This window comes from Gopherus flavomarginatus, chromosome 4 (assembly GCF_025201925.1).
Source record: "Gopherus flavomarginatus isolate rGopFla2 chromosome 4, rGopFla2.mat.asm, whole genome shotgun sequence".
NCBI lineage: Eukaryota > Metazoa > Chordata > Testudines > Testudinidae > Gopherus > Gopherus flavomarginatus.
This window is the reverse complement of record NC_066620.1, coordinates 60,736,379-60,743,708: the sequence shown is the minus strand read 5'-3', so window position 1 is coordinate 60,743,708 and position 7,330 is coordinate 60,736,379.

Below are 7,330 nucleotides of genomic sequence, written 5' to 3'. Positions count from 1 at the left end.
TGGGAATCTTGGTTTCTGTAGTTCTTTTTTTAAACTCTTCACTTCATGTGGGAGAAGATTCCTCCTCTGTTCTACTGATTCATGGAGTTTACTATGGAACCACGGGGCTTTGTTACCACAGAGCACATATTATCTTGGAAGTCAGGAACACCAGAAGCAGATGTTGCCTTGGTCATTTTACAGGGGCAGACTAACAGAAAGTTCTGACATTAATTCTTGTCTAGTAGGATCATTTTGCCTTACTGGCCTCCCCCACTGGGTCTAACAATTAGAGAAAGCCACCACTTTCATTTTGTCTGGTCTCCCATCACAAGAGAGAGAGCAGGCTCTCCTCTTTGAACTAGGGCCATTATCAGTCATTGCTAGCACGCAAGAAAGCACCTCCTTTCCCACCAGTTGGTGTACAATAGTGTAGCCAGCTCTTAGGAACCTAGAGGTCTCTTTTCTTAACTCTATCTTGCACTGTCTGCTGATGTTTAACACCCATGGGACTTTACCTTGAGCAATGCTTGGTGTTTGGAACAAGCCTAAAGGGAAGATGTGGCTATGCTAGACTGGAGATGGCAGCTTTGACATCTGCAGCTCTTTGATTTTATCACTATAGAAGCAGATGGGGCAGCAAATACATTGCAATCAATGGAAAGTACAAGCTCCATGCTATGCTTCGAGAATGCTCAGTGGCACGTAGATTTGGGGGAGGATGTCATCCAGCATGCTGTTTTGCAGTGATGTTTCCATTGCCCCATGGGAAGGATGTGACAGAGGAAAAATGTGACGTGAGTGTTGCATCAAATACACTGAAATGGAACAATTGATGCATTTTTGACATTAGCATCTTGTCCTGCTCCTATTGAACTCAGTGGCCCAAATCCAATTAGTTTTCATGTCAGCAGTAGCAAGTCCTTTGACTAATTGTGAGAGGCAAATCGGTTACCAGGTCCCCACATCTCTATGTATGGTGACGCAATTGTTGGCCTCATTCAGCAACATACTTTGGCCACCTTCAGTATTAGGGAGCAGGCTAGCTGGCTTGTTGCTCTGTGCCCATATTCCTGGGTCTCTCTTCTAGGGTTGAGCTTCAGGAGCAAGATGTCCAGAGGAATGTTCAGTGCAGTGAGCCCAAAGCCTGTCGGGAAAGACTTCCCTTGATGAAGGCAGGACAGGGTCTTGAAATTCTTTGACACTATCTAAGCAGTATAGAAGTGGATTTGTTCCACCTTCCAGTACAATGCACACACACTTCTTTCTACTCTCAAGTGTTAGCACATTTGAATGGTAGGAGTCTCCTTGGTCTGTAGGGTGAAATATTAGCTCCTCTGGGGCTGGCTAACTGAGGTCAAGGAGACAGGGACTAAGTTGGGAGGAGGACATAATGGTATACAAGGAAATAAATGGTTCAGCATAAGGGAGGTTGAGCATGAAGTTGCTCTTTCATTTCACATGTTCCATTCCACAGGCAAGTATTGTGTAGGGAGATAGGACTTGTGTCACTGACCACTTCTATGGTATTGGTAATCAGTTCCAATTATGTACTGCCTCAGTGTTATATTCAGTGTAGCCTCCTCTATGTTCTCCTTTCTACCCTCCTTATTCTGTAGCCAGAGCTTGTCCTTCAGTTCCTGTGGAGAGGAAGATAAGGAGTTACAGCCAGTGGTGCTCTGGTCAGGGTCCTTCAGATATGTGTCCCTGAAAGACTACAGGCAGAACCCACCAAAGGACACACCTCCTCTACCCTCACCCCAGTCTGAAACTGCTGCCCCCTGGCTTCCACATTCAGGTACATTCATTATTGATTCCCATTAATGACACTCGTGCTGGTGTTTAAGAAATGAGCTTCCCCAGCAAGAGATTTTGTTTGAATTTTGGGTAAAGGAAGGTCTGGATCAGTTCTTGTCTTTTGCGACACCCAGCCCTCATGCCTGGGGTGTAGCATGGACACTTTTGCAGGCCCAGGAAAGTGCTTTCACTTAAGTCACATTTAGGAAGCTTAAGCTATGATACAGTCAAGCACATTTGAAAACTGCCTATTTTTGTTTTCATGGGGCCCAAGCAGCAGTGTGCAGGGAAGAAAAGGTGCTAGCTTCCGCTTGAGCACCAGGAATTAGCAATACCTACCCCAGGAATAAGAGAAGCCAGCTCACTTAGGTCCTCATTCCAGGCGGTCTGACAAAGGGTTACGAAGAAGATGGGAAAGACTAAAATCCACCATTGCCTGGCTCCAGCCCCTGCATTCACAGGGCAGTGATTGTATGGATGATGTCAGCTGCCCCTAATAGTTTGAAAGGCTTTCCTAATATCTTATCTGAATCTCTCTTGCTGCAGATTAAGCCCATTACTTCCTGCATTACCATCAGTGGACATGGAGAACAATTGGTCACTGTCCTAACGGCCCTTAACATATTTTGAAAACTATTATATTGCTTCTTCCCTCCTGAGGAGGTGCCTTTGGACACGGTGAGTGAAAAGGGCCAGCTGCTGTTCTGAAGGCAGAATACGGCAGTGCTCCCTGAGGACTGGCTGATGCTTATTAGACACAGGCCAGCATAGGAGGTGGTTTGTGCATGGTACTGGCCAGACCCAGTGAGAGAACCAGCCACACGCAATGTCTCCCAGAGTTCCCTGGTGCATGGGAGATAACAAGTCCTCTGCAATGCTTCTTAGTGCAGCATATGCTCCCCTTTGTGGCCAAGCATTTCTGCTGGCAGCTGCAGGCAGGATTGGTGCCATTGGGTCTCCTTCCTCCTCACCCCTTTTGTGCTGGCTCACAGCAGTAGCAGGGAAGCAGTTCCTGTGCTCAGGAAAATACAAGGGCTGCAACTGGGGCTGGCCACTGTGCATGAGGCTGAAAGGGGGAAAAGGCTCCTTGGGGCCCCCAACCACTGCATGTTCACACATAGATGGGGGGGCCTCAGCATTTAAAAGGGCACTGTCAATGTAAAACTCCTCTATTAATCCTGTGATTCCTCACCTCTGCTACTGAATAATTTACATCACCCATTTAAGGTACTCTTGGATTTTGTGAAAGTTGACTGGCCCAAGGCCTTTGAATTTCCAACCGCACAGGGGACTGGTTCACTTCAAACCACCACACCCCCAACCCTCCTGTTTTCATTGGATCATGAGAGGAAAGCTTCTAAAGGATGGATGATGCTGGGGTGCAGATACCCAACAGGATGATGCAGCAGGAACAGCTCTTGCATATAGGCAGGTCCTCTCCAGAAAGGGCGTTACAAACCAACAGCGCCAGCTTAAATATATTGTTATTTCAACAGCCTATGGCAAGAGGTGGAAGGAGGCTTCACACTGAGTGTTGCAAGTCAGGACTTAGGTGTATTGACTGAGCTGTCCAGTGTTTATGAAGGTAAAAAATTAATAACATCTGCAGTGCTCCTGTTGGTGTGTCAGTAAGCTCATGGGGAGGGGGGTGCGTCTGTGTGTGTACCTACACATACACTACGGATGGCTCAGGATACTGGTCAGGCAATAATTTTCCAGCCAGGTATCAGTCAATATTGGCAAATGCAGTGTTATGCCTCTCACTTTAAAAAGATGTTGTTGTCATATTTTGCACTCCTGGGAGAATCCAGGCAGGGACTAAGTATTCCTCTGTGTTCTGAAAGGACTGGAACACTGTGAATGACACTGCAGTCTAAATGCTAAATCCTTTCTCCTCACACACATTCCACAGCAAATGAGGCAGGGGTCCTACAGACAACAGCCTCCTTCATTACATAGCCCTGAGTCAACCCCAGACCATGGTCTGTCCTGAGCAGTGAATGAGGCAGGGGTCCTGTGCAAAGAATATTATGTGTTCATGTAATTAAAGACTGGCTCATAATGCCTCATTAGGCTGACTGGGATAACTTGGCTGAGAGACGCAGCGGCAGAACTGAGCTAGTGTTTGCCAGTCCAAAGCTCCTCAACGGTAATTAATCCCTAAATGTCCAATTGTTCAGAGTTCAAGGAAACACCTTCTACCACTGTACTTTGTGTTCCTGTTGAGCAAGGAGAGACGGCAGGGCGTGTGCCTGCATTCTGTAAGAGCGACACGCCTGGGGTGTTGTTAGGAACTAGACTGAAGGTTGAGTATAATTATTAACCATCTAAGTGTCCCAGGGTTGCACAATAGCCCCTGTCTCAGAATGCCTTGTTGCAATTGTACATTTGCTTTATGTTTCTAAAGATAAATACAGAATCCTTTTAAATATATGCATTCTAGTAAAGAGCTGTTTGTTCCCCTGCCAAGGTAGCTCATGACATAAGGCTGAAAGCCATTAGTAAAAGGGGGAGGAAATTAAATATATAGAACCAGAGCCTTAGCTGGAGTCAATCAGTGTAGCACCATTGAAGTCAACAGAGCTATTCCTATTTACACTAGCTGTGGAGCTGGCCCAGGGGTTTTTCCTTTGTCCTGATGTTGATAAAAAATGACCACTGTATTTAATTTAAAAGTCTTACTTGTTTACTGGTTATTTTCATTTGTTGGTATGTGTCTTGAAAAGTCATTGAGGGGGAAAAAATGGGTTTAGAATTTCAAATGGCTGTATGTGGTCGACCTGCTTTAGGTCATTTGCCATCGCAGCACCTTTTGCTGTAAACCCTTCTGGAGCGCAGCACTCGGGAGACTGGCCATTCCATTGAAAAGGCAGGTGGTTGTTGTTGTAGGCACTCCAGGAAGCACAAGTAAGATGCAGCATCAGGTGTTATCCAGAGAGGGGAGGGAGTTGTGTCATGCCCTTTGTGTCCTCATATGCATTTTTAGAGAGATTCCTTTTTTTTTTTTTTAACCCAGCTTTTCAGCTAGGTGTGGCAGAGGCTGGAGCCAGGGCTCTGACGCCAAGGGAAGAGGATGGGGTTCAAAGCCTGAGCTCCAGCCTGAACTGCAACTTCAATGCACTGTCTACACAGCTATTTTTGGAGTGCTAGTGCTAACGCGAGTCTGTCGACCTGGGCTGGGATACTCGCTGCTGTGGGCTCCAAAACGCTGGGTAGACATTAGTGGCTAAGATATCACCCTCTTTATTGTGAAGCCTGAGTAGCTGAGCAGGTTCTGTGAGAATGCCAGGGGGCCCAGGAATGAAGGAATGCACCTCAGGGCCACCGCTAGCACCTCAGAACTGCCATATCATTATTTACTTATTAGTTGTATTATAGTAGCACCTAGATGCCCCAGCTAAGACCAGGACCTCATTGTGCTTAGGCACTGTACAACCCCATAGTGAGAGCCAGCCCCTGCCCTAAAAGCTTACAATTTAAATACACAAGACAGATGAAGGGTGTGAAGGGAAGGTCAAGCGGAAGGGATTTGACCAAGGTCACACAGCGGACAGGAACAGAACTCAAGTCTCCTTAGTCCCACCCTAGTTCCCCACCCGCTAGACCACACAGAATAGTTTCTGTGGGTAACTGAACTTCTTTCCCTACGTGCAATGAAGGAGAAGGACCAGAGGCCCTATACTGTGATGGACTCTCTGGTCTTGCTCCAATTCCCAGCCCCAGAGACCCACAGCTCACTGGCATAGAGTGGGCCCCTGCCAATATCTAAATCTGGGGCCAAATTTGAGCTGCTGATCTGGTTCATAATTAACAACTACTGTGTAATTCCTAAAAACGTTTATTGAGGCATGCAAACCCTTCAGGGCCTGCCAGATGAATCCAGGCTTTCTGGCCAGAAGCATTTTCTACAGGAAGGCTAGTCCCCAAAAGCCAGACTGAAAGTTCTGGTATATATGTAGGACACTGACACAGGAAACCAAACTCCAAGATTTTAGAGACTTCCAGTTATCCAGCTCTAGATCCTAGACAGACCTGTGGTACTCCTGGCAGGGCTGGAACAGACCCTCTCATGATTATATTGGAGGTGAGGGAAGGCATTTGAGCCCATTAAGTGGCTCAGCAACAAGACAGGTCCATTTGGGTTATATAATGGCAGCTCTGATGCCAGGTGGGAGTAGCTAGGAGGAGCACTTCTGAGAGGGCCCTAAAAGAGACTGACTAGGCCTAAGGGTAAAGTGAGAGGTGGATGTCTGTTGTTCTAGGCCACATGCTCCTTTGGTTGCATGAAGAGTGCTTGTTTGGAAGGAACACATCGCCCTAAGAACACCAACCATTGTCCCAGGCAAAACTTCTGTGACAATCCAGAATACACCAATCAGGGATAGGATGGGGTATAGGGAGTTGAGAGAAGCTAATATATGATATAATAGCATGCAATGTAACCTACTATAAAAAGCTTATCACCATTTCATTTCACATAGGCCACCTAACAGACCTTGGCAGCTGGATAAAACTGCTGCTGATCTAGAGGGGTTTCTCTCATATTGCTTCCTAAAAGCAAGGTTGAAGAGGCCTGTATGGTGGACTAGGAGCCTGGAACACCTGGGTTCTAATGCTAAACTCTGCTACTGACTCATTGTGCTACCATGAACAAGTCACTTAACTTTCTGTGACTCAGTTTCTCCATCTATACATTGGGGAGTTATGGGGTTTAATTAATGTCTGTCAAATGATTTGAGATCCTTGCCTAAAAGATGCTGCATATGCACCAGATAGTAATTACTAAAATGACAAAAGGATTGTAAAAGCTCTGGAACAAAGAGAAAGTCAAAGGAGAGGCTACATTTCCCACCGCTTGGTCTCAGATATGCATGCCCCTCATTTTGATGGCAAACCTGATGTTATCTGTAGACAAGTGAACTCATTCACCCCTTCTTGTAGCAGACTGGCTGTGACATGCAGCTTACTCATTAGTTGGCCAGGCCCATCCGTCATCTTTCCAGAAGTATGAGCAATAAGGGGGTAAAAATTCCACAGAAAGGGGAAGTGTCAGCAAGTTGGGATGTGCAGGCCTTTATCACTGCTTCTGAACTGCAGTTCTGCCTAACTGACAAGAACATATCTAATCTGTCCCTAGAGATACGTGCCCTAGGGCAGGGGAGACCTGCTGAGTTACTGTAGAAGAGAGGAAGCAGGAGGGTTTTCTGATGTAAGGAGTTTCACTGTTAGCCCTTGTAGGTTTCAGTTAAAGGAGTCAGGGAGGAGTGTTTGACTTGGGCTGGGGGAGGGGAAGAGAGTTTTTGTTTTTTTAAAAATGTCAGGGTCCTGTGCAGCAAAGCACTTAAGTATATAAGCGTATGCTGAAAGTTAAGCATGTGCTTAAGTGCTTTGCTGAATAGGGATGTGCCTAAGCACATGTTTAAATACTTTGATGAATTAGGGCCTAAGTGAATTTATTTCTAGTAAAAGTTACAAAATGAACAGGACTGAAGACCCTTGAGTATGCTGGAAAAATCCCCACATGGACAGCAGCAATGTGCCTCAATGCTGACAG